At 37.1% G+C, this 27,731-nt stretch overlaps 1 long non-coding RNA gene and 1 pseudogene across 1 annotated transcript in view; one reads left to right on the top strand and one right to left on the bottom strand.

The window, feature by feature from the left end:
- LOC119538671 overlaps nucleotides 1–900 on the top strand; it is a 547,664-nt gene extending 546,764 nt beyond the window's left edge. Inside the window, exon 3 of the long non-coding RNA XR_005217617.1 lies at nucleotides 690–900. This is a non-coding gene — a long non-coding RNA (uncharacterized LOC119538671). The remainder of the gene's footprint in view (nucleotides 1–689) is intronic.
- Nucleotides 901–20,729: 19,829 nt separating this feature from the next.
- LOC119537220 lies at nucleotides 20,730–27,280 on the bottom strand (annotated as a pseudogene).
- Between the last annotated feature and the right edge of the window lie 451 nt (nucleotides 27,281–27,731).

The raw sequence follows: 27,731 nt of genomic DNA, 5'->3' as shown, positions 1-27,731 counted from the left end.
AATGTGGCATCCTGGATTGGACCCTGAAATAGAACAAGGACATTTGGTAAAAATTAAAGAAATCAGAATATAATAAGGTCTTTACTTAATAAAAATATATATATTTATCTATCCATTAATTATGAAATGTATGCCATTCTAGTATAAGATACTAATAATAGGGGAAACTGAGCATGCGTCTCTACCCTATCTTTCCAAATTTTCTCTAATTCTAAAACTATTCTAGCATAAAGTATTTATTAAATGAACAAGCAAAAACTATGAGATTTGGCATCTGATGACTTCTGTAATTCTATCTCATAACTCTTCCAAATCTCAAAATCATCATATGCTCCCTCATAACTGTTCCATATTTTCTAAAGTACCCATCCATACTGCTGCCAAACTGGCCTCCATTCTCCCTCTTGAGCATGTCAAGCTCTTTGTAAGCCTATGACTTTTTCAAAAATTATTTTCTGTGCCTTGAATATTCTTTCCCCTCATCTTCACTTGACTGGTTTCTTTGTCATTCAGAGCTGAGTTTAAATTTTACTATTTAGAAAGGACTTCTGTTGCAGTTATAACTGCACTTCCATGTTCTATCTGCTTCCCCACATTTCACAGACCCTTGCAGTTAAGCAGGGCCATGTAACTACTTCAGGCTGTAATTGGAGGCAATTGGGCTAAAGTGATGTTGTTGTCCTTTGCAGTTGTCCGATCTCTTCTTCCAACACAAAAACCATGAGGCTGCTTTTGTTCCAGATAATGGATGTGTAAAGTCACGGAGTTTCAGACTGCCTAAATTCCTGAGTCATTATGAGGATACATAATGTGAGGTAGAAGTAGACTTTTTATTGTTTTAAGTTCCTGGAAATTTGTTACCCTAATATACACAGCCTTTGTTGACTAGTGCAGCTTTCCTGACCACCTGATCTATACCAGCTCCCCATTCACTTTTTTTATTGCATTTTTATTGAGATATATTCACATAACATACAATCCTTCAAATTGTACAATCAGTTGTTCATAGTTGTGCATTGGTTACCACAAGCAACCTTTGAACATTTTCATTACTCCAAAAAATAAAATAAAAATTAGAATAAAAAAGAACATCCAAAACATTCCATTCCCCTCCTCCCCCACTGTTCATTTACTTTTTTTTTCCACACTCATTCATTGTTTTTTTTTAACTTTACCAAAAAATTATAAAAAAATATAAAAAACAAAATTTCAAACAAAACCAAAACAATGGAATAAGAAAAAACAAATAACCTAAAATAACTGCATTGCTTCTAACATGTTCCTACCCTCTCCCAAGAAAATAAACAGTGTATAACCCAAGAAAGGAATAAGAAAAACAAATAACATAAAATAACTATATTTCTGTGAACTTGTTCCTTCCATACCACCCCCAAAATTAATAAACCATAGTCATTCCTGAGCATTCCAAGAACATTAAGTTTACCCTCCATAATTTACCTGTTCGTATTAGATTATTGTTCCCCTTCACTAGTTGCTGTCTATCATTAGGTCCCCTACATTCTGCATTATAAACCATTTGTTTTACATTTTTCACAGTGTTCACATTAGTGGTAACATACAATATTTCTCTTTTTGTGCCTGGCTTATTTCACTCAGCATTATGTCTTCAAGGTTCCTTCTCAACTGTCACGTAGTATTCCATCATGTGTGTGTACCACATTTTGTTGATCCACTCATCTGTTGAAGGACATTTGGGTTGTTTCCATCTCTTGGCAATTGTGAATATTGCTGCTATGAATATTGGCATGCAGATATCTGTTCATTTCACTGCTTTTAGATCTTCCAGGTATATACTGAGAAGTGTAATTGCTGGATCGAAGGGCAAATCTACATCTAGTTTTCCAAGGAACCACCAGACTCTCTTCCAGCATGGCTATACCATTATACAGTCCCATCAATAATGAATAAGAGTTCCAATTCTCCACATCCTCTCCAGAATTTGTAATTTCCTGTTTGTTTAATGGCAGCCAATCTAAGTGGCGTGAGATGATATCTCATTGTGGTCTTAATTTGCTGAACATTTTTTCTTGTGTTTTATGGCCTCTTCAGAGAACTGTCTTTTCAAATCTTTTGCCCATTTTATAATTGTGCTCTCTGCACTATTGTCGTTGAGTTGTACAATTTCCTTACATATGCTATATACCAGTCTTTGCCAGATACATGGTTTCCAAATTTTTTTTTCCCATTGAATTAGCTTCCTCTTCACCTTTCTCACAAATTCTTTGAGGTACAGAAGCTTTTAAGTTTAAGGAACTCCCATTTATCTATTTTTTCTTTTGTTGCTTGTGCTTTAGGTATAAGGTCTAGGAAGTGACCTCCTAATACAAGGTCTTGAAGATGTTTCCCTAAATTATATTCTAGGAGTTTTATTGTACTGTCCCTTATATTGAGGTCTTTAATTCATTTTGAATTAATTTTTGTGTAGGGTGTGAGGTAGGGGTCCTCTTTCATTCTTTTGGATATGGATATCCAGCTTTCCCAGCCCCATTTGTTGAATAGACTGTTAGATCCCAGTTCAGTGGTTTTGGGGGCCTTATCAAAGATCAGTTGACCATAGATCTAGTGGTCTATCTCTGAATTCTCAATTTGATTCCATTGATCAATATGTGCCAGTGCCATGCTGTTTTGGCTACTGTGGTTTTATAGTAAGCTTCAGAGTCAGGGAGTATAAGTCCTCCCACTTTGTTTTTCTTTTTAAGAATGTTTTTAGCAATTTGAGGTATCTTTCCCTTCTAAATAAATTTGATAGCTAGCTTTTCCAAGTCTGCAAAGTAGGTTGTTGCAATTTTGTTAGGAATTGCATTGAATCTGTAGATGAATTTGGGTAGAATTGACATCTTAATTACATTTAGCCTTCCTATCCATGAACAAGGAATATTTTCCCATCTTTTTAGGTCCCCTTCTATTTCTTTTAGTAAAGTTATGTGGTTTTCCATAAATAGGTCTTTTACATCTTTGGTTAAGTTTATTCCTAAGTACTTGATTTTTTGGTTGCTATTGAGAATGGTTTCTTTTTCTTGAGTGTCTCTTCTGTTAAGTCATTTCTAGTGTATAGGAACATTACTGACTTAATGCGCATTAATCTTGTATCCTGCTACTTTGCTAAATTTGTTTATTAGCTCAAGTAGCTGTGTCATTGATTTCTCAGGGTTTTCCAGATATAAGATCATATCATCTGTAAATAATGATAGTTTTACTTCTTCCTTTCCAATTTGGATGCCTTTTATTTCTTTGTCTTGCCAGATTGCTCTGGCTAGAACTTCTAGCACAATGTTGAATAACAGTGGTGACAGTGGGCATCCTTGTCTCATTCTGATCTTAGAGGGAAGGCTTTCAGTCTCTTGGCATTGAGTACTATGCTGGCTGCAGATTTTTATATATGTCCTTTATCATATTGAGGAAGTTTCCTCTAATTCCTACCCTTTGAAGTGTTTTTATCAAAAAAGTATGCTGGATTTTGCCAAATGATTTTTAAGCATCTATTGAGATGATCATTTGATTTTTCCCTTTTGATTTGTTAATGTGTTGTATTATATTGATTTGTCTTACGTTGAACCATCCTTGCATGCCTGGGACAAACCCCACATGGTCATGGTGTGTGATTTTTTAATGTCTTTGCATTCAATTCGCAAGTATTTTGTTGAGAATTTTCACACCTATATTCATTAGGGAGATTGGTCTGTAGTTCTCCTTTCTTGTAGCATCTTTACCTGGTTTGGTATCAGAGTGACATTTGCTTCATAAAATGAAGTAGATAGTGTTCCATTTTCTTCAATGTTTTGAAAGAATTTAAGTAAGACTGCTGTCAGTTCTTTTTGGAAAGTCTGGTAGAATTCCCCTGTGAAGCCATATAGTCCTGGGCATTTATTTGTGGGAAGCTTTTTGATGACTGATTGGATCTCGTTGCTTGTGATTGGTTGTTTGAAGTCTTCTATTTCTTCTCTAGTCAGTCTAGATTATTCATGTGTTTCCAGGAAATCATCCATTCCCTCTACATTATCTACTTTGTTGTCATACAGTTTGTTCATAGTATCTTACAATTTTTTAAATTTCTTCGGGCTCCACAGTAATGTCACCTCTTTCATTTATTATTTTGTTTATATGGGTATTCTCTCTTTTTGATTTTTGTCAGTCTAGCTACGGGCTTATCAATCTTGTTGATCTTCTCAAAGAACCAACTTTTGCTGTTATTTATGCTCTATAGTTTTTTGTTTTCTATGTCGTTTATTTCTGTTTTAATCCTTGTTATTTCTTTTCTTCTACTTGGTTTAGGATTACTTTGCTGTTCATTTTCTAGCTTCTTCAGTTGTTCCATTAGTTCTCTGATTTTAGCCCTTTCTTCCTATTTAATGTAAGATTTAGAGCTATAAATTTCCCCCTCAATACCACATTTGCTGCATCCCATTAGTTTTGATATGTTATGCTCTCATTTTCATTCTTCTCTATACATTTAGCAATTTCTCTTGCTATTTCTTCTTTAACCCAGTGATTGTTTGGGAGTGTGTTGTTTAACCTCCAGATATTTGTGACTTTTCTATGTCTCTGATGGTTATTGACTTCTAATTGTATTCCATTGTGGTCAGATACTGTGCTTTGAAGAATTTCAGGCTTTTTAAATTTATTGAGCTTTGTTTATGGCCCAGCATATGATCTATTCTGGAGAAAGTTCCGAGAGCACTAGAGAAGAATGTGTATCCTGGTGATTTGGGATGCAATGTCTATATATGTCTGTTAATTCAAATTCATTTATCAGATTGTTTAGGTTTTCAGTTTCCTTACTGGTCTTCTATCTGGTTGATCTATCTATAGGAGAGAGTGATGCACTGAAGTCCCCCACAATTATTGTGGAAACATCTATTGCTTCCTTCACTTTTGCCAATAATTGTCTCATGTATTTTGGGGCACCTTGATTGGGTGCATAGACATTTATGATTGTTATTCCTTCTTGTTGAATTTTCCTTTTCATTAGTATATAGTGACTGTGCCAGTTTGAATGTATTATGTCCCCCAAAAAAGCCACATTCTTTGATGCAGTCTTGTGAGGCAGACATTTTAGTGCTGATTAGATTGGAATCCTTTGAGTGTTTCCGTGGAGATGTGCCCCACCCAACTGTAGGTGATGACTCTGATTGGATAATTTCCATGGAGGTGTTGACCCCAGCCATTCAGGGTGGGTCTAAATTAAATCACTGGAGCCATATAAATGAGCTGACAAATAGAAGAAACTCAGTGCAGCTGTGAGTGATGTTTTGAAGAGGAGTTACAGCCAAGAGGGACACTTTGAAGAAAGCACAGGAGCTGCAGAGGAGAGACAGTTTGAAGATGGCCATTGAAAGCAGACTCTTGCTCCAGAGAAGCTAAGAGAGGAGAAATACCCCAAGTGTGACTAAGAGTGACATTTTTGAGGAACTGCAGCCTAGAGAGGAACGTCCTGGGAGAAAGCCATTTTGAAACCAGAACTTTGGAGCAGACATCAGCCACATGCCTTCCCAGCTAACAGAGGTTTTCTGGACACCATTGGCCGTCCTCCAGTGAAGGTACCGAATTGCTGATGTGTTACCTTGGACACTTTATGGCCTTAAGACTGTAACTGTGTAAACAAATAAACCCCCTTTTATAAAGGCCAATCCATCTCTGGTGTTTTGCATTCTGGCAGCATTAGCAAACTAGAAGAGATTTTGGTACCAGGAGTGGGGTGCTTTTGCTGCTGAGTTTGCAAATTAGAAACATGTTGGGACGGCTTTTTAAATAGATAAGGGGAAGATTCTGGAAGAATTTTGAAGAGCTTGATAGAAAAGGCCTCAACTGCTTTGAAAAGACTGTTTGTGGAAATATGGACTCTAAAGATACTTCTGATGAGGATCTGAACAGAAATGATGAATGTGTTGTTGTGAACTGGAAGAGAAGCGATGCTTGTTTTAAAGTGGCAGAGAATTTGGCAAAATTGAGTCCTTGTGTCAGATGGAAGGAAGAATTTGAAAGCGACAAACTGGAATACTTAGCTGAGGAGATCTCCAGACTATGAGTGGAGGATATACCCTGGCTTCTCCTTGCAGCTTATAGTAAAATGCGAGCAGAGAGAGATAAACTTAGAACTGAACTCTTGGGTTCAAAGAAATCAGAAGCTGATGGCTTGGAAAATTACAGGCTTCCAGGGTTTGGAATCCCAGAAGCTACAGCCCAACATGAGGATGTAACCAAACATGGAAACCAGCTGCCATTTCAGTACGAGCCAAGATTGGAAAAGGAGTTAAGCATAAAGGATTTGTGTCAGCTTTGACCCCTGTGTGCTTCATGTGAAGCCAACAGAATTTTTGCAAGATCTTTATAGACAGAGTTGCTGCTGGTCTGGACTGGAGGAGACATACAAGGAACAAATTGAAGGAAAAATGTCTTCAAAGACAGAGCCATGGAAATTAAGGTCTGGAGTCAAGAGGTCTCAGGCTGGTAGAGTGGAGCAGCCCACATGCATGGAAAGGGTGAGTTTGCCCTGGAGGTCGAGGGTAGGCCTTCCACCTCGATGCTCAGGAAATGTTCTGCCACCCCAAGCCCCAAAGAGGGTGGAGCACATTCCCAGGGAATTGGGGAGAGCCTGGCTGCCACCCCACTGTTCTGAAGGGGTTCAGTGTGTGCCCCAGATATGGAAGGGAATGCAGGTGCTGCCCCAATGTTTGAGGAGGGTAGGGCCGAAAAGGTGGTCTCCCCAATGTGTGGATATGTTGGAGCACTCACCCAAGCATTTGGAGAAGAAAGGGCTGCCACAAAGGACTTTAGGAAGGGTTAGGCTCCCACTTTCTCAATCCCCAAGGATGCAACGTCATTCTGTTAATGACTCTCAGACTGAAATCTAATGGAATTTGTCCTGTGGGTTTTAGGAACTATTTTGGTCCTGTTAACCCTGTTTTCCTTACTCTTTCTCCTTATGGCAGAGGGAATGTTTATCCTATGAATGTCCCTCCTTTGTATATTGGAAGCACATAACTTGTTCTAAGTTCACAGATCCACAGCTAAATGAAAATGATGCCTTAGGATTGACCACACCTATAATTGATTTTGATGGGATCTTATACTTACCTATTGTTACTGAAATGACTTAAGTTTTTGTGATATTGTGATGGGATGAATGTATTTTGTATTTGGAAAGAATATGTTTTCCTGGAGTCCAGGTGGTGGAATGTGTCAGTTTAAATGTATTATGTTCCCCAGAAAAAGCCATATTCTTTGATGCAATCTTGTGGGGCAGACATTTTAGCGCTGATTAGATTGGAATCCTTTGAGTGTTTCTGTGGAGATGTGCCCCACCCAACTGTGGGTGATGACTCTGATTGGATCATTTCTGTGGAGGTGTTGACCCCACCCATTTAGGGTGGGTCTAAATTAAATCACTGGAGCCATGTAAAGGAGCTGACAAATAGAAGGAACTCAGTGCAGCTGTGAGTGATGTTTTGGAGAGGAGCTACAGCCAAGAGGGATACTTTGAAGAAATCACAGGAGCTGCAGAGGAGAGAGAGTTTGAAGATGGCCTTTGAAAGCAGACTCTTGCTCAGGAGAAGCTAAGAGAGGACAAATACCCCAAGTGTGACTAAGAGTGACATTTTTGAGGAACTGCAGCCTAGAGAGGAACGTCCTGGGAGAAAGCCATTTTGAAACCAGAACTTTGGAGCAGACACCAGCCACATGCCTTCCCAGCTAACAGAGGTTTTCTGGACACCATTGGCCATCCTCCAGTGAAGGTACCGAATTGCTGATGTGTTACCTTGGACACTTTATGGCCTTAAGACTGTAACTGTGTAAACAAATAACACCCCTTTTATAAAGGCCAATCCATCTCTGGTATTTTGCATTCTGGCAGCATTAGAAAACTAGAACAGTGACCTTCTGCATCTGTTGTAACACCCTTGCTTTTAAAGTCTATTTTCTCTGAGAGTAATTGCTACTCCTGTTTTCTTTTGGCTGTAGCTTGCATGGAATATTTTTTCCATCTTTCACTTTCAATTTCTTTGTGTCTCTGGCTCCAAGATGAGTCTCTTGTAAGCAACATATTGATGTTTCATATTTTTAAATCCATTCTGCCAATCCATATCTTTTAATTGGGGAGTTTAATCCATTCACATTCAATGTTATTACTGTAAATGCATTTCTTGAATCAGCCATCCTATCCTTTGGTTTTTGTTTGTCAGATATATTTTTCCCCCTCTGTTTATTTCCTTTAATGTACCTTTACTAAATATCTTTAGTTCTGAACCCTTCTCCATACCTCTCTCTCCTTTCTTTGTTTCCCTGCTGGTTGGGCTCCCTTTAGTATCTCTTGTAGGGTAGGTCTCTTGTCAGCAAATTCTCTCAGCATTTGTTTGTCTGTGAAGATTTTAAGCTCTCCCTCAAATTTGAAGGAGGGCTTTTCTGGATAAAGAATTCTTCGCTGGCAATTTTTCTCTATCAGAATTTTAAATATGTCATACCACTGCCTTCTCACCTCCATGGTTGTCGCTGAGTAGTCACTTCTTAGTCTTATGTTATTTCCCTTGTTTGTGGTAAATTGCTTGTCTCTTGCTGCTTTCAGAACTTGCTCCTTCTCTTCAGTGTCTGACAGTCTGATCAGTATGTCTTGGAGTAAGTTTATTTGGATTTATTCTGTTTGGAGTTCATTGGGCATCTATGATATGTGTATTTATGTTATATAGAATGTTTGGGAAGTTTTCCCCAACAATTTCTTTGAATACGCCTCCTAGACCTTTACCCTTCTTTTCCCCTTCTAGAACACCAGTGACTCTTATATTTATGTACTTCATGTTGTCCATCATATCCCTGAGATCTGTTTCGAATTTTTCATTTTTTTCTCCATTCTTTCTTTTGTGCATTCACTTTCAAGCCTGCACTGTTCCAGTCACTTGTTTCCAACGGCTATCATCCATGCCAGATACTGAGGCGGGTGCCTGGGATGTGGAAAGCACTCCGCACTGAGCTTGATTGTGCTGTTCTCACTGCCAGATCCACAGCCACTTTTGGGGTTTTTAAACTAACTCGCCCCCAAATGCCGACCCCAGTTTTCTCCCCACTGTGCCATGGCTGCTGTTTCCCCAGCAGCCTCACTCACTCATTTCTGAATGCATACTCTTGGTTTCACCAAGTGCAGAGTCACTATGTATGTTGCAGTCCTTGTCCAGCTGGCACAACTCTGGAACTGGTATTCTGGAGCACTTTCTGTCTTTTATCTAGTGTTTTTCATGGAGAGGTATTTTGCTATGTCTCTCCTTATCCACCATCTTGGATCCTCCCCTTTCTCTTCACTTTTGATCACATCACTTTTCAAAAGTCTCTGAATATACTTGTGAATATCTGATTATTTTGTTTACTAATATGTTTCTTAATCATCTTTGCTCCTTCTACAATATAAACTTTGTGAAGCCTGTGGCCCTCATCTGTCTTGTTCACCATTGAAAAAATACTCTTGGCAGTGTCCAGCATATAGTCTAAAATATCTGTTAAAGAAAAGATGAATGCTGCATTCTGCTTTCCAGGCATATCCTTGATCTACTGTATTAGTGGCAAGAAAGATTTAAAAAATTACCTTTGAGTATAGATTTCCAAAGGTCATAGGTGTGATTCAACAATTTCTAAGTAAAGAAGGTACCGTTTTAAATGCCATTATCAGTAGAGGTACAATGGGTGATAGCAGCAGTGGTCAGCCAGGAACAGTGATTGGATGTCTCAACACTTGCTTAGTGCTTAGTTCAAGGTTATTTACTCCAGGAAACCAGAACTCTCAGACAGTTCTCGTCTATGTCCATCAATCTTATAAGACTAACCTTAGCCTCAAACAATCATGTTATGTTATAAATGTTAATGGATTTCTCTGCTTCTGATCTATAGGGGGAAAGTTCCTTGAGAGCAGGGATACATTTTATCTCTAACCCCACTGCGGTACATAGGTCTTGGAATACAGAAGGAGTTCATGTGTTCTTTACTGCCCCACTAATGTTTTGTTGACAGAGAATCATTTTTCCTTTCTGCCCCAGAAGCTAACACAATGCCTGGCATATTGTAGAGGATCAGTAAGTATTAATTTTGAAGAAATAATTTGGGAAATGCAGTATCAACATAGTAAATGGCAGGAAGTTAAATGTTTACTGATTTGCCATAGCTTCTGATGTAGTTGGGCAAAGCAAAACAAACATATAGTCAAAAATACTTGAGAATAGTTTGTTTAGTGTATCATGTAATTAAGTTAAAATTTTGCACATGAATATGGTGCAAGTCAGATAGATGAGGACAAATAAATGATCAAAATGAAAAGTCAAAGCAAGATTTCTAGGAAGCTGTACATTTTTGGCAGAGACCTAGATGGAAAGGACTGTTTTCTAATGGAACAGAAATATGCCTTCAAATTTTGAAAAAACATATTAGAAACATGTGATTTATCTTTCCTATTGGAACTATCAAAGCTTATTATTACAATGTGTATTTGGTAACACAATAAAAATTTTTTAAAAAATCCATGGAACTACACTGTATGTACAGTACACCCTAAGTTAAACCGTGGATTATAGTTAATAGTACAATTATAAACATGTGCTTTCATCAATTGTAACAAGTTTTCCATACCAATGCAAGGTGTTAATAATAGGGTGGTATATGGGAATTCTGTGTTTTATATATGATTATTTTTAAACTCATAACTTCTCTAATAAAGAGAAGACAAACCAACAAAAAGCTGAGTATGAACAGCAGTATCAAATTCTAATCTAATTTCTTCCTGATGGATTACATGTGGCAATTGATGAAGCCATGTTCCATTCTTCTTTTTATTTGGATCTTTACCCAAAGACTCAGTTATAAGCTAGACATTATTATCCATATTACACAGAAGAAAAAACTGAGACAGTAAGAAGTTACATTGCCCTGTGTTTTGAGGAACCCAGCACCTGGCCTATTGTACTTTTTTCTGTATTGCATTTGTGAGCCTGGTGGTAGCTGCCATAAGCCTTGGCTCTCTCTCCCCTGCATTCCAGCCTCCAGCCTCTCCACCTCACTTAGAAAACTACAGATTTTCCTGACAGGAGGCAACTACATTAAGGGTGGCTTCTCAGCTTGACTATTAAAATGCCATTTCTTTGTTTATCCTAAGGTTTTAGAAGGGTTAAAGGGAACTCTTTCTCATCCCATCTTGTGGAATTCTCAGGGCAAGCACTTCAGGATTCACAATACAATATTTTAATTTAGAAGGGCTCAGAGATCATTAGCTGAAAGTTACTAAATGCCAGAACCATGGACCCAGGCTTTATGGATTTCTTTACAGAGCTTCATTAACTTGACTGATTGAAAAGTAGAAACTTGCAGACTTATATGCTAGTCAGGGTGAGAAGACAAGAGTCAATAGGATGTGAACAGGACACGTGGGACTGTGATAACCCACTAACCATTCCTGACAGATGGACAATACATTTGCATTTTTCCTCCATAAACAAGGGTGATAACTGAGGCAGCAACTTGTAGCATGAAGAGTCACAGATTTGGAGTCACTATGAACTGGGTAAGAACCTTCACTCCACCAATTATTAACCTTAAGAATATAAAACAGTTACCTGCATTTTCTGAGCCTAATTTTTACCTTGTAAAAGCAAGAAGCATTGTGCCTTATATGGTCTTTATGAGAATTCAAACTAATGAACTCCATGTAGAGATGGTAGAACAAATACACATTTACCTTTATTCCCTAAATGAAAATAAAGAATATCTTAAATTGCACAAACCCATGGAGGAACAGAGAAAAGGAGAGGAGACAAAAACTGTTAAATGCTGGGAGCTATGACGTTGACAAACCACCAGCAACTGACAGCATATGCAGGGAAGCGGAATCCTAATCTGGTAGTGAGAAAAAGTAAAACTCAATTTAATATAGGATGCAGATTAAACTAATCTCTTTCTTAACAAAAGTAGGAATTGGATATCAAGTTGTCTTAGTTTCCCAGCTGTCAAGACAAATACCACAAAATGGGCTGGTTAATTACAAGAAATTTTTGGCCCACAGTTTCAGAGGCTAGAAGGCTTGTTTCTTCCCGGGGTTGTTAGTGTACTGGCAGGCTGGCAATTCTTGGGAGTCCTGGGCTTTCCCGTCATATGGCAATGTCCTCTCCTTTCTCTTTGGGTTCTGTTGACATCAAGCTGCTTGCTCTTCCATGTGGCTTTTTTTTTCTTAAAGCCTCCAGTATAGGAGGGCTACACCACAACTAAAAATAACATCTTCAAGGACCCTATTTACAATGGGTTCACACTCACAGGAATACATTAATATTAAGAACATGTGTTTTTCTAAGGTACATAATTCAACCTACCACACAGGTATTTCTGGAAGTGAGGGTGAAGGTAGAAAAAAAAAATTGTCTGGTGAAACTCCCCATAAGAAGCAGTGAGAGCCACAGATTAACCTTTTCCAGTCTGTGTTCCAACTCCCAGAAGACTAAAGTGGATAAAACAAAGTTTCCAGACAGAAGGTCCCAGCCATAGTTGTTGGCAGGTACTATACTGAAAGCAACTGGGCTAAGTGTAAGTTGAGACCCACAGCCCTCTTTCTTCAAATGACTTCCAGATATACTCCAGACAAGAGGTTGAAAAATCCTTCTTAGGGGAAACTGATCAATCTAACAGGAAAGACATTATGCAAACAAATCAGCCATATCACCCTACAATTAAATCCATAGCCTACAAGTCACACACATTGGCTCAAAGCCAAATGACTTTTTAATTTCTGACCCTTAAATATAAGCAGACAACCACAAATCACCAGAGAACTGAAGAACATCTCTAACATGAAACATAATGAACAAACCAACAGAAAGAGAAAAGTATCCCTGAATAAACCAAACTATGAAAGGAAAACTTAAAGTTCCTTGATAGCCTTAGAGAACTAAGAAGTTATTAATTCTATTAAATAAGAATAGGATACTATAAAAAGGAATATTCAGAAAACAAAAAAGACCCAAAAAGTGAGTATGTATAGGCATTTTGTTTAAATGCTTATATATAATTACTATATAATTTTATCTTTATATATAAAGTTACATACACAATATATATTTATCATATATATGATAGCAGAAATCAAAACTCAATAAAATAGTTCAAATATAAATTTGAAGAACCATTCCTGAAATTGGAACAAAAATATAAAGAGGTGGAAGATAAGAGTAAAATATATAAAAATTAGGAGACAATTGCAGGAGGTACAATATCAAAATACTAGGAGTTTCAGTACCACCACCACAACAAAAATAGATTTAAAAATGGTGAAGGAAATTTATAATAGGATACTTCAAGAAATGTGTGCATCTTGAAGATAGTTGCTTCTTAATTGAAAATGCTCACTAAATGTCCAACACAAGATATCCAAATAGATCCACACTAAATAATGAACATGATATCATTCTCTCTACCTTCTGGTCCAAGTGCATTGTACGATGATTAAGTTACTGCGGTAGCCTCTTAACAAGACTTTCTGCTTCTGCTGTTGACCACCTCCATTCATATCACCACACAGACAGCCAGAGCAATAATTCTTAGTTTTACAGCCTCCAATGGCTTCCTGTGACACATAGAATACATTCAAAGTTCTATTCAGAAGCTTACAAGTCTCTCTATGATCAGGCCCCTGTTGAACTCTCAAATCTCCTCATCTTCTACCTTCTTCCACCATCTGGCCTATTTGTTAATCTTGGGACACCTTACAGTTGGGGCTTTGACACAGCTTTCTCCCTCTGCATGGAATGATTTGTTTCTTCCATACATTTACATATGTTACCCCAATATTGAATTCAGATTTCCTTTCAGTGTTAGTTCTTCAGATCTTCACTGCAATCTTCATTTTACTTCCATTGCTTTCTTCCTTTAGTTTGCATTATTTTTCTTCAAAGCCCTTATTGTCAATTGTGTAAATGAATAAATAAATGAATTTGCTTCTTTATTTTCTTCTCTATAAAATATAAGCTGCATGCTGGCAGAGATATTATTTAGTTCATTACTGTAACCAATATTATAATGGTGCTTGGCATAGAGTAGGCACTTATTAGATTTCTATTGAATTAATTAAATAAAGTTATGGTTATTTTCTACTTACTTTCATCTATATCTAAAACTTTGGATTCCAGCAATTCCATTTTTAAAAAATTGACCAAACTAGGGGATTCTTTTATTTTAAAAATAGATTCCTGGAAGGGATTCTAGTAAATCCTAGATGTACCACTAGTGGAAAGGCCTGTGGTTGAACTTAATAGTAGCCCAGTGGATTGGGGATTTAGAAAAGATTAGTTTAATTTACAGAAATTCAAAGCCTGTGATTTACTTACTGCTTATCTAGGGAGTAAAGCTCATACTTATTACATACGGAATGTTTGTCCATTTAATGTAACTAGAAATCAAAATAATCTCTGCTGCCCAAACATTTTTCATTTCCATATTCATAATTCAAAAGAGCAAGCATACACTGAGTCTCAATATTTGAGATGCTGTAGAGGCCATAGTCAAATAAAAGGCATAATCTTCATGGGAATAAAACCCATTCCCTTGAGAATACACTGCAATTCCTTTAGTCCAAGAAGTCATTGCATATAAGATGTACAGTCAATTGAAAACCCACTTTTCATTGGTGAAAAAACAACTGTTACTACTTTAGCCAGGCATATGAGTTCTAACACATATCCTGCCCTAAATTTTAGAGTTTGACAAACCATATCTTCAAATGAAGGAAATATAAGAATTGACAATATGAGGGAGTAGGTAATGAGTCACATGAGTGGCTAGATATAAATGATTTATGAGAAGAGAAACAATAACAATAAAAAAAAGTCTGAGTGTTCTGGGGTGAATGAAGATACACTTAGCAAGCAATGAAATGTGGAAACTGCAGGATGACTCACATGTCTGTAACTATGGCCTGAGCAGTAGACCCTGTGAATATTCTGACCCTTGTTTCCTCCTGGTTAGGCACAAGAGCTTAGTTTTCCTTCAGCCCATCCTCCAAATTAAGAGATTACAAAATAGCCATATGCAGGCCTGATTTTACATATGGAAATACTTTCTTTGCACTTTGCATGTCTTTGAAATAATTGAACTACTTGCTAACATTTTTAAAATCAGGAGATTTCATACAAAATCCAGATAGGACCTCTGGCAACACCGGGTCTTCATTGCCACCTGGCAGTAGTAAGCAAGAGTGGCTTGGCCACTTCAGACTGGGCATGTACTAACTGGTTAACAACACTGACAACTCCCTGCTCTCTCATTTAGGTTTCCATCCTGGTCACTATAGGCATGTGAATTTGCCTTCTCAGCTTTAGATAGAGGCTCCACTACTCTGCCTGGGTTGGGACATTGTCTACCTAACTTTTAAAGCTGGCTCCAGCACTATACCGTGTGTCTTTGGTCAAGTTACTAAATGTCCCCTTGCCTTAGTTCCCTCCTTTATCAAACAGAATTACAAATAGCACCCATCTCATTTCATAGGGTTTTTGAAAATTAGATTATTTATGGCAAAGCATGTAGAAGAGTCCTGGCAAATATTAAGTTCTCAAGGCTATATCATCATTTTCCTTCAAGAGCTTCTGTGTTACTTCTAAGTAATACCTTTTCTGACCATCCACATGCCAACATTGTCCATCCTCTTTTGTCCACCTTTGTATCTGGCACAAATCTTTACAAGCCTTTAAATCTTCTCTATTAAAAATACTAGCTTATGTCCCACTCCTTACTGATGGCAAAGGCCGTGTTTTATCCACTTCTATATCTCCTGAACCTGACACAATAAATGTTACGCTGTAGAAACCACATGTTTAATGGATACTTTATTCATTTGTCCTTTGTTATTGAACACGTATTAGGGCATGAATGTGCCTCAAGACCAAATGATAGGGACAAAATCCATCACATGTATTATCATCAGTGCTAGTAGTAATAACTACTAACTATTATTTTAACTATTATTTTTACCTACCAATGACCTGTTTACTTTCAGGGCAAAAATTGAATCTGAACTATGTTTTTCAAACTTTTGAAATGTTTGCAGTCGATTCTACGCTGTATAAGGGCAGCAAATGTGTCTTCATATCCACAGCCCATATCACAGTGTCTGGCATATAGGAGGTACCATCTAAGTAACTGAAGGAATGAATGAATGTATTAATACCATTCTCTAGCTGGAATCGATTTCCTGTTAAGGACAATAGAGGGTCAGATCTCTATTGAAGAGCTGTGGAGCAGTTTTTAAAATGCTCCCTCCCTCCCATAACTGTATCATGATCAGGATACTGCATTCTCAGACCTGCCGGTGAACTTGCAGTGCCTTCTTCACACTGTTTTGTGCTCAGGCATAAACCAGAGGGGACATAAAGACCTTAGAAGACATGTAAAGTAACATCTGGGCACAGGCTGACAACATACTTCAAAGTGACTTTCACCCTCAATGGCACAGTTATGTATTGAACTAGAACACAGTAATACTTTTCTTTGAATGTGAAAAAATAGTAACCTTTTACTTCCCTAATGAGGATTTGAAAAGGACAGGTAAAAGCTTTACAAATAGTGTTAAAGAGGCAGCAATTCAAAATATTTTGTAGACATCTAATCAGAGAGGATTCTATAGACTCAATGTATTTTATAGAAAATAATAATTTGCATTTAGAATACAGTTAGCAAAGTACTCGTGTGTTTGCCAATTTAATGCTCAAATCAACTTTGGGATGTGGAAAGATATTAAACTTAATTTGCAGATGAAATAACTAAATTTTAGAATTTTAAGTCCCAAAGTTTAATACATATTAGAAAAATTCCACTGAAGAATGTATATCTGTCTCAGATTAAATAAGGCTGATTGGCTACATTTTCACCAGCTGCCCTCATATTAATGCCAAATATTTCATATACTGGGTTCATAAGGTAGAATATTACAGATATGGATTTCAAGGATTTGGGCCTTCCCCATTACCTCTAGTTCCTATAATCATAACTTCTAAATTTTCTGACATGTGACAGAGGTGTAATTTTAGGTTCTCAGATCCTCACTCTGGCACTTCATCTGTATCTGTGGGATAACCTTCAGAAGCAGCACCGCCATTACCATTTACATTAACCTTCATCAGTTCCTCTTTCAAAGACAGATCACTTTCTAGTTCACTTAGGTCTGTCCAGATCTGAATAACCTTTATTGCGACTTGGTTTATAACCTCTGAGAATTCATATTTTGAAAATGTTAGTTTCTGACAACTTGGGAGAATCAGGGGATTCTCTCCAACTGGGATGTCTGGCACTTGGGCGAAGCAACCTTAAAGGTGGTGGCTACTTACTTGACCACACTCAGAGTCCCGGATGCGAGTACTTCCCATGGTGTAACATGGTGAATAAATCTGTAATTGCTATATGCCACAATAGCACTCCATGCTTCTCCATAAGCATACCTATCGCTGATAAGTGTTTATGCAGTGTCTGTTAAGCTCCAGAATAAAGGAGATCATGGCTGCTTTGCTCACTGCTGCCTTCCCAGAGCCTCATATGCTGGAATATAGCAAACACCCAATTAATATTGTCACTCCATGGCTGCTTCTCTGTCTTCCATGGAAGACAGAAATTCACATTTGTTTATGAAGAGCTCTGAGAAGACCTCACCAGAAAAGCTTTTGGCTCCAGTGGTTTTCAATAGCATTCTGCATGCCTCTGCCTCACCTCCACCAAGAATTTTTTTTTTTTCTTCCCCATAATTTTAATACTTTTTCCACTTTTAAATGCTGGTTTAAATTTTTTGATTGTAACATGGAAAATCCAACTTCATTAGTTTTTAAAAACATCGTCAGTATCACAATGCTACTAAAGAGTATGTACATTCTACACACTCCCAAGGAGTTTTAAAATGAATATGTCTTTGAATATGTAGCTGAATAATGACAATAATCCAAGTACATTAACTGTAAAACTTGTGCTAAACACTGTTAAGAACTGTTTACCTGGACAAACAACGGATAAGCTTAAAGATAACCAGCTCAGCCCAACTAAAATGTTCTCAATAGCAATTGACACTGATGCTGTTGTATATGTGTAAAAATTAGCTGATGGAACTGAAAAAAAATGGGAAATGTATTCCTCCTTTTCCTTATTTTGCATTCTTATGCCTTCCTCAAGGCATTCCCCTCCTTGATCTAGCTTTGCCTGCAGCAATCTCAAAGTGTGGCAATGATCACCACCCACCTCAAAACCAAGAATCCATGTGAAACACGGAGCTCTCCCAACATGCCCAGTGGGTACCCAGGAACAAAACCTCATCATCACCAATATTTTTCAATTTCCTAACATGACACAAAGAGTAAAAGGATAAATGATTTTGCTGGGAAAAAAGAAGTAGGAAATACCTGTAGATGAGAAAACATCATGGATATTCAGTATGTAGAATTAGCCTTATTAAAGTAATCCTCAAGGCTCTGAATATTGTCTCAAAGGCCAGTACCTCTCCAAATTCTGACTTCTTTTGAACTCCTTCCACATTCCAATTCAGCTCTATATCTGACTGAGTAGGATTAACTCCAGTGAAGTGCAGTTATCTTTTCCTTTTCTTCTTTTTTAATACAAATATTTTAGTGTAATCATTTTATTTACAGAGTAAATTGCAAACATACATCAACACGTGCAGCAAATGCAACTAATGATAATTAGATTTAGATACTGCTTTGAAAATTTTCCATACCTTTGTAAAATAAAGCTACCCAATTTAATTATGAAATGGTTGTTTGTCTGTGTTCATGATAGTTGCCAGAAATGGCAAACAGAAAAACATTTCGAATGGGCATATAGAATTTGTTTTAAATTTCCCATCGGTGGCTGTGGTGAATAAACATTCCCTGCCCAATCCTCCCATACTCCCATCTCAACACCACAGCTGATTGTAAAATAAAATACATGTATAAACTTGTCCTTTTTTAAACTTATACTTTTTTTAATATAAAATAACTGGTGATGTAGTAAACTGATAGGGTAATTAGTCTTATTTGCCTTTCTAGCATTACCACAATATAGGCACTTTTCCACATAGACAAATTATGAAGAGCATTTTTCCATAGTAAGGCACAGTCCATGTGCATCATTTAGAGAAAGGTAAATCAAAAAAAACAGAAAAGATTTATGGAGCATGAAATCTGCATGCATGTAGTGTAAGCATATGCTTTAAATATATTTCTCTTTGCACAGAATTAATAAATACTACTATATCTGATGTTAATTACTTAATTCACATCCAGGACTACGCATATTAAATTATAAGACTAATCTCATCATTAAATTGTCATTTAGCATTAAGTCTCTATTACCATGTGTGAAATATATACATATATATATATGACATGTTCCATATTACAAGACTCTCTTCTTTGTAAAATGGTTCTAGTTTTCATACAGATGAACAAATCAGCAAAGTAGCTACAAAATGTCTCTGATTTATATAAACATATTTGTGTACAAATGCAATGGAAATTTTGAAGTAGGCATTCATTTCTACTTCATCTTCAATGAGTACCATTCTTTACCTCAACTCCATGCTTCAAGGTTTTTCACAGAAACCGAAAATTTTTAAAGGTACTTTACATTTGAATTCTTACAGCAACTAAGGGAAGCATTTCAGTTCAAATCAAATGGAATCGTTTCTGTTCTACTCAAGTTTCTGATCAAAAGGCGACAGGAGCACTACACACATATTCTATACTTATCTTGTAAGACCATCATTTAAAGTGACCAAAACTGGAAGAACTGACGTACCTGTTACTGAGTACTAGAAATATTGAATCAAATGCCGAACTCAAATAGTCTGAATTTCTTTAACAAATAATACTGGATATTCTCTTACAAATTTCAGAAAAACATTAGTGCATTTTATCTTGATCATTTTACCAGAAAGTATTCTATGTCCATAACATTTATACAGATGCTTGGAGGCAGGCAGAACCAGTATAGGAATTACCAAACTGTATTCATAACAAGCTGAAAAAAATCTGTAGGTCACAGTATGCAACTAAAAAATACAATAGAGATATAAAGATATCTGGGAGAAAAAAATAAAACTTTTCCCACTTTCTCCACCAGAACCAAGAAAAAGCAAAATCACTGGTTATTGACAGCCCTCATTTGTTAAGGGACACTTTGTATGACACGAATCATCATAGAAATCAGCAGCAATGAATTCCATATTTATACAAAGCAAAAACACTCAGAAAATTCTGGACACAGATTTGAATCTAGGCCTGTAAAAAAGAAACCCATCAAGATATTTGGTGCACAGAAAGCACATGCCCATGTGCATTCAACTTTTGTGCACAAAACCTGATAAAATGGAGGATCTTAGGCTGGACCACAGTAAATTAAAAATTCCAAAAAAGTTTCCAAGAATTAAAGCATCAATTGCTAGTTGTGATTCAAGTTTTTTTTTTTTTTCCTCTTCTAGAAGCAAGCAAATAAAAATATAGCCATATGCATGCAATTTTGCATGTAATTATATTTGTATGCTAAGCAATGATATCTAGTGTTAGATGTTCAGCCTTGCTTTTGCAATATTTCTTCATTTTTATACACAAGGTCAAGGTCTGAGACAACAGGCAAGACTATAAATCCTATGTTACAGCTTAGAGCATTTGAATGTTTTTTTTCCTCCAACATGGAATATCACATAGCCTTGCATTCAGTCACTGTCAACACTGGAACAAAATAGATTTCCCTGCAGTTTTTTCTTGGACATAATAAGTAAAACGTTTTAGAAATTTTGGATGCTCTTTCTTTGCCACTGCCCTTAACATTGAAGCTGGTGCCCAACCTCAAGGTTTCACATTAGCTACATATGTTAATCTTGTATACAATGTTGTCCTTGTAAATCTCCTGGTTTCCTTCTGGTGGATTTACCAAGGTTTGACATATCACTGCAATATTTACTTTGGCAGGACACATTGATTGTTTAGGGGAACACCATTATGACCCACATAAAAATGACAAACTATCCAAGATTGTGGGACATTTTCAGTCAAGGCTGGTATTTTTGGAATGGCAGAAATATGTAATATATCTTACTGAGAAGGAGGCCATACCCTGTTGTGCATTTCATATATGGTTATTTCATTATCAGCTAATGATTCCACCACATGAAAGTTTTCTATAATTGTTTCCATGTCATTGTAAACATCAACACTCAGGAAGTAATTGCAGACCTCATGTCCTTTAACTGCACAGATAACTTTCAAAGGATCCAGAACAATCCCATATTATTCTACTTCTCTTCTCTTTTCCTTCATTTCTCCTTCTTCTAAAACCAGCCACCAATTGACATCTCTGCCTACATCCTGTAATGAATAAGTTATTTGGTTCTGCCCCAACTTTTTAACCTGGGAACTGAATCTGGGCACCGACTAGATCAATGGAAGACATAGAGAAAGAGTGACTGTAGGGCTTTTGGACAAATCTATGAGACTCACAAAAGAAAAGGCATCTCCAAATGTCAAGGACATAAGTCAATGTTACCTGACCTATTCCCTACTTGTATGTCAAGAGCAGCTTCAACAGCATCAAGGAACTCTTCTTCATTAATCAGACTAATTGGGCCTTTCTCATAATCTGTCCCTCCAAAGTGGGATTTCTTCGTAAGTTCTGTCATGGCATTTTTGTATGCTTTTTCTATTCTTCTCTTCTCAATTTCCCACAGTTGATTAAGACTATTTTCTCCACCAAGATTTTAATAGTGAAAAGTGTTAAACATACAAACAAGTTTAAAGAATTTTGCAAAGAACTTCCATATAACCACTATCTAGATTCTGTAAGTAACATTTTATTTTTCTTGCTTTAATTACATATCTATGCATCACTCTATCCATTCATTGACCCATGACCTTTTTTATTCTCTTTTGCATTTCAAAGTGTCAGATATCCCTGCATATACCCCCAACTACTTCAGCATGCAAAGCAATGAGTTCAGTGTTTCTTTTATGGTTCTTTTTTGAGTTAAATTTTACGTATAAAGACATGTACAAATATTAAGGGTGCATTTGATGAGTTATACATACACACACACAGATAATCCTCTATCAAGAAACAGAACATCTCTCCAAGAAGTCCCCTCTGCAACCTTCCAGCAAAACCCCACCCTAACCCACCAGAGTCAAACACTGATCTGTTTTTTTTTGTTTGTTTATTTTTTGTTTGTTGGTTTGTTTTCTGTTAATTTTGCCTGTTCTAGCACTTCAAAGTAGTTCATATTCTTTGGTATAAGGCTTTTTAAAACTCAGTGTAATGTTTCTTAAAAATGAATCTTAAATTCATCCGTGAAGTTTTAAATTCATCCGTGAAGTTTTAAATTCATCCATGAAGTTTCTGTTTTACATGAAATTCAAACACTATACCAGGTCTCTCAAAGCCTTGAATATGCTCTGGCCCTGCCTAGCCCTGAGGTCTAAACTCTTATCCATTTCAGTCACACTAATCTGCTGCTGTTACAGAAACATGCAGGTTCTTTCCCTCTCAGTCTTGCTATTATTTCCTTGCTTTCCATTTGCTTTTCCCTCCACATGGAACAGTCTTTACTTGGTTCAACTATGACTCATTCCTATATTTGGTCTTGGGAATGAAAGATGAGTAAACAGACAGTTCCTATCCTTGTTATGATTGAATCTCAATAAGAACAGACAAAGGGAAATATAAATTATGTCCTATAAAAGATACCTGGTACAGGGGTGTACTCTGTGAAAGAATAAGAGATATCTAATGTACATTAGGGGGTCAACAGTGTTCTGGCTAAGGTGACATTAAGTTCATATCTAAAGAATGCATTTTATTTAGCATGCACTTATGAAGCATGAAGGATAAGCATTCTAGGCAGAGAAAGTCACATACACAAAGGCCCATAGAAGATAGGGTCTGGAGTTATCAAAGAACTGAGTTGCTCTACTATTCCTAGACTATAATGATCACAGGAGAGGGAAGACAGGGACCAGATTATACAGGACCTTTCCAAATCATTAAGTTTTGAATGTTTCCTACCTGCAACAGAAAACCATTGAAAAGACCAGAACAATACAATTACCATAAAGTGAGTTATAACCTTCGCCAACCTACTTAACTGTTCTTAGGCTTCCTTATTTGTAAAATTATTTCACTGTATCATTACGAGCAATAGATGAAATAATACAGGAAATGTTTGTAGACTAGTTTCCACCACTTAATTCTCATAATCATTTTAACTATTTTAAAATAATAGTAAGTTATTTTGTATTTATTGAAGATTTTTAAATGTGATGGTTGATAAGGGGAGTAAGGAAAAAATAAATGGCAATTATGACTTCCAGGTTTCTGGCATGCAAATCACCCAGGAAGGTGGAAGGATCAAGTATCCCTTCCATAAATATACTTGGAAGGCAGATGAGTGTTCCTTCTAGAGATCTAACTTTGGTAGTCATTGGAATATGGATGATATTTACAAGGTGGTTGAGATTTTCTTAGGAGGGAATTAGAATGAGAAAACAGGAGGATCAGAACTGAGCCTTGAACACCATTAAAATTGGGATTGCGAAAGAAGAGATTATAAGTAAAACTGAGATAAGAGATAGAAAAAGACAAAGGAAATTATTGTCTGGGCCACAGAAACCAAGAGAAAAGAGTGGTCCAAGAAGACAGGAGCAGTCAATTGTCATAAATGCTGTCACATGAAGTCTGAAAAAAAGTCTGCTGGATTCAGCATAAGGTGATGTGCCAGTTTGAATGTATTATGTCCCCCCAAACACCATTATCTTTGATGTAATCTTGTGTGGGCAGACCTATCAGTATTAATTAGATTGTAATTCTTTGAGTGTTTCCGTGGAGATGTGCCCCACCCAACTGTGGGTGATGACTCTGATTGGATAATTTCCATGGAGGTGTTACCCCACCCATTCAGGTGGGTCTAAATTAAATCACTGGAGCCATATAAATGAGCTGACAAACAGAAAGAACTCAGTGCAACTGTGAGTGACATTTTGAAGAGGAGCTACAGCTATAGTTAGAGCCAAGAGAGACACTTTGAAGAATGCACAGAAGCTGAGAGAGTAGCTGCAGATGAGAGACAATTTGAAGACGGCTGTTGAAAGCAGACTTTGGCTCTGGAGAAGCTAAGAGAGGACAAATACCCCAAGAGCAACTGAGAGTGACATTTTTGAGGAACTGCAGCCAAGAGGGGAACCTCCTGGGAGAAAGCCATTTCGAACCCAGTGCTTTGGAGTAGACGCCAGCCATGTGCCTTCCCAGCTAACAGAGATTTTCCAGACACCACTGGCCATCCTCCGTTGAAGGTACCCGATTGTTGACGTGTTCCTTGGACATTTATGGCCTTGAGACTGTAACCATGTAACCAAATAAACCCCCTTTTATAAAAGCCAATCCATTTCTTGTGTTTTGCATCCTGGCAGCATTAGCAAACTAGAACTGGTAATTTTGGGTGATATTAGGAAGAACTATTTTTAAAAAGTGGTGAGAAGATCACAGACTACATGAAGCTAAGAGTGAAAGGAAGGGAGACAAATGGAGGCAGCATTTGCAGAAACATGGTTTGAGGATCTTGACTGTGGGGATTAAAGAGAGGGTAATTGATGAATAGGGTTTTAAGATGAAGAGAAGGATCTAATTAAGAAGGAAGATACTTGAATGAATTTTAATATTTTACTATTTGCTATTTTTTTCAAACAGCAAACTGAATTTACCTGCTTATAACAAATGAAGCAACAAAATACAAAGATGCAAGAGGCAAAGCTAGTTATCTCCCCTTGGTGAGTCTACCCTCACCCAGGCACGCAAAGACGCAAGCCAATTTTAGCAGCATGGTGTGCATATTTTCCCTCACTCATACAGACATATGCAAGTATATATACTCATACAGAGTGATATCATAATTTTGTTTGTTTTTACTTAAATGGACTCACACCATGTATCTGTTTCCAATTTTTGAATAACGATGTATCATCTTTACAAATCAGTAGACATGCACTCTTTTTTTCTAATTTGTTTATGCCAAATACTTCATTTTAAATAGAAGCTATCATATCCCACATTCAGAATTTTCTTTTTTTAATGAAGTCTTTGTTTTTGTCATTGTTTTCTCCTCCTCCTAACTCATTTCCCCTCTGTTCACATAACTTCCACATGTAACTTTGTGTACCTTTTGTTTTTAGTAACATGCTCATGTCTAATCTGTATACACATAAATACACATACACATTCAAATTATAAAACCAAACATAATAGCATTAGTAACATCTTTTTCTTAAGAGATTTCCATCCTCACCTTCATCCTATAGTGGCCCAAAACAACATAAATGGGAAGGGCACTATGCCTTTACTAAATCAATATGTGGAGTTCAACAAGCATAATGCAATTCTTGGAAATTTCTATCTGAAGATCTTCAAAATATTTTACAGTTGCTAATTAAGCCTCTCTACACCAAGCAGTTTAACTAAGGAATATATAGTAACCTCACAGGTAGAACATTTCATCTGACTAAGTGATAGCCCAGAGTAACACTGAACTGCATCTAAGATGGAAAATGAATAGTTCTACTGGAGCCAAATGAATCTGCCAAGGGAGTTTATATAGAGCATGTTTTAGATTTAGAATTTGCATGGCATGCCAGTTTTTATTACTATTGATATGCTATTAAGAAGCTGGATGTTTTGTATTTTAAAGCACCTCCTGATCATAAATTAGTCAACACACAAAATACTCTCGAAATAGTAACTGAGCTTTCTGGGTGAGATCTCTGCATCCTAAGGTGATTAAATGGGTCTCATCAGGTGTAGTTTCTGTACTCCAGTCCTCTGAAACTTTCTTCATAAGGCACAGGTGCTTCAGACTATCTACTATATTCCATGCCCTGAATTCAATAAATGCTTTGCATATGTTTTCATATTTGTCTTATAGGAGATAAGTATGATTTTACTCCATTTTGGAGGAAATGAAACTAAGGCTTAGACAGTTTGTAAAAAGAGGTCAGAGTTGCTAAGTGACTAAGTGTCATAGCTAGAATTGTTCATGCCAGTCTTTCAGATGCCAGTGAAAATAACCTATCAGGCCACATTACATGCTTCATGCCCAGGAGGATGGCATGGTTCAGGAACTTAATTTGGGACATATCAATAATGTTTACCTATTAGCAGCTTTTAAATACATTTAAAAACAAGACACTGTACATATACTTATTTTATATTTCACTGCAACTCTAAGATACATGGATTATTGTTCCTACTTGACATTCACAAAACTAAGGCTGTAACTTACTGAATGGCAGATGGGAGAACAGGATGGTTGCACCCACATGTATTTTTGAAGCCCATGTATTAAATTACTGTACTACACCACTCCTAATTTTTTTTCTCCTAGCTAAGCTTACTGATGTGGGTTGAATTGTTTCCCAAAAAGAGGTGTTCAAGTTCCTAACCCCTGGTCCCATGAATGTGACTCCATTTGTAGTCACATTTTCCTCTCTTATGAGAAGAAGAAAATTTAGAGATGAGAAACACAGACATGGGGCAGAACACCATATGATAACAGAGGCAGAGATTCAACTGCTGTAGCTGCAAGCCAAGGAATGCCAAGGATTGCTAGCAAACCACCAGAAGCAAGGAAAAAGCGAGGAAGGATTCTTCCCTACAGATTTAGAGGTACTATGACCCTGCTAGCACCTTATTTTCTGACTTCTAGCTTCCTGAACAGTGAAACAATAAATTCCCATTGTTTTCATCCACTGAGTTTGTGGTACTTTGGTATGGAAGCCATAAGAAACTAAGATATATCTGCCCCACCACACATGAAAATATAAATTGGAAGCTACATATTGGTACTTCCTCTGCTAACCATTTTTTGCTTAAAACATTAGCACTTATATCTCTTGCTAATTACACATAATGTGATGATAAGCCACAGTTCTGCCCCAGATTGTGGTGTCCTTCTGCAGGTGGTTTTTCATTGCAGGACATGCTTTATTCATGATAGTGGCTAGAGGTTCAGGGTGGCAAACCTCGTCATACAATTAAATGTATAGCTTTGAATGGATGTTAACAGAAGTCATGATTGCTCAAATTACATTGGCCTAAGAAAGTCCCATGGCCAGGGCCAAGAGTGGGGCAGGCAAGTGCACTGTACCTCCTGGAAGGCCCGACAGTCATATTTTATAGGGTGTACATAGTCCCCTTTCAGGCGAGGGTGTGGATAGCTGTGAGCTATGTAATCCACCATGTTTCCAAAGGCACATCTAAATCCCGATATTTCTGGCTGAGTTTTACAACCTCTAAGATCTGGCCATACCCTATGAATCAACTATTGTTACAATGTAATCCATTTGCTCAATCAACACCACATGTTTTCTATTGCTTGTTGCTCATGCTGTTCTCTTTACCTGGAATATTTTACTTACTTTTTTCCTACCTTATTGAAACATCAATTAGCCTTTATTAGCCTCCTGTTCACTTTTATTGGGTTATGTGACTGGACTTTGGCAAAGGAATATGGGAGAAGGCGATGCTTTGCCACCTCCGAGCAGGGCATAAAATATCCTACCTGATATCCTGTATTTTACCCTCTCCCTTTGATGGCAGTTCTGGAAGCCACATGTTAAAAATGGCAATGTCCCAAGACAGACAGGCTTTGGTTCCCTGAATACCATTTGGATGAATGCTGCCTGACCCAC

The sequence above is a fragment of the Choloepus didactylus genome, chromosome 6 (assembly GCF_015220235.1).
Source record: "Choloepus didactylus isolate mChoDid1 chromosome 6, mChoDid1.pri, whole genome shotgun sequence".
In the NCBI taxonomy this organism is placed as follows: domain Eukaryota; kingdom Metazoa; phylum Chordata; class Mammalia; order Pilosa; family Megalonychidae; genus Choloepus; species Choloepus didactylus.
Note: the sequence above shows the minus strand (reverse complement) of the source record. Positions and strands in the feature narration are given on the sequence as shown.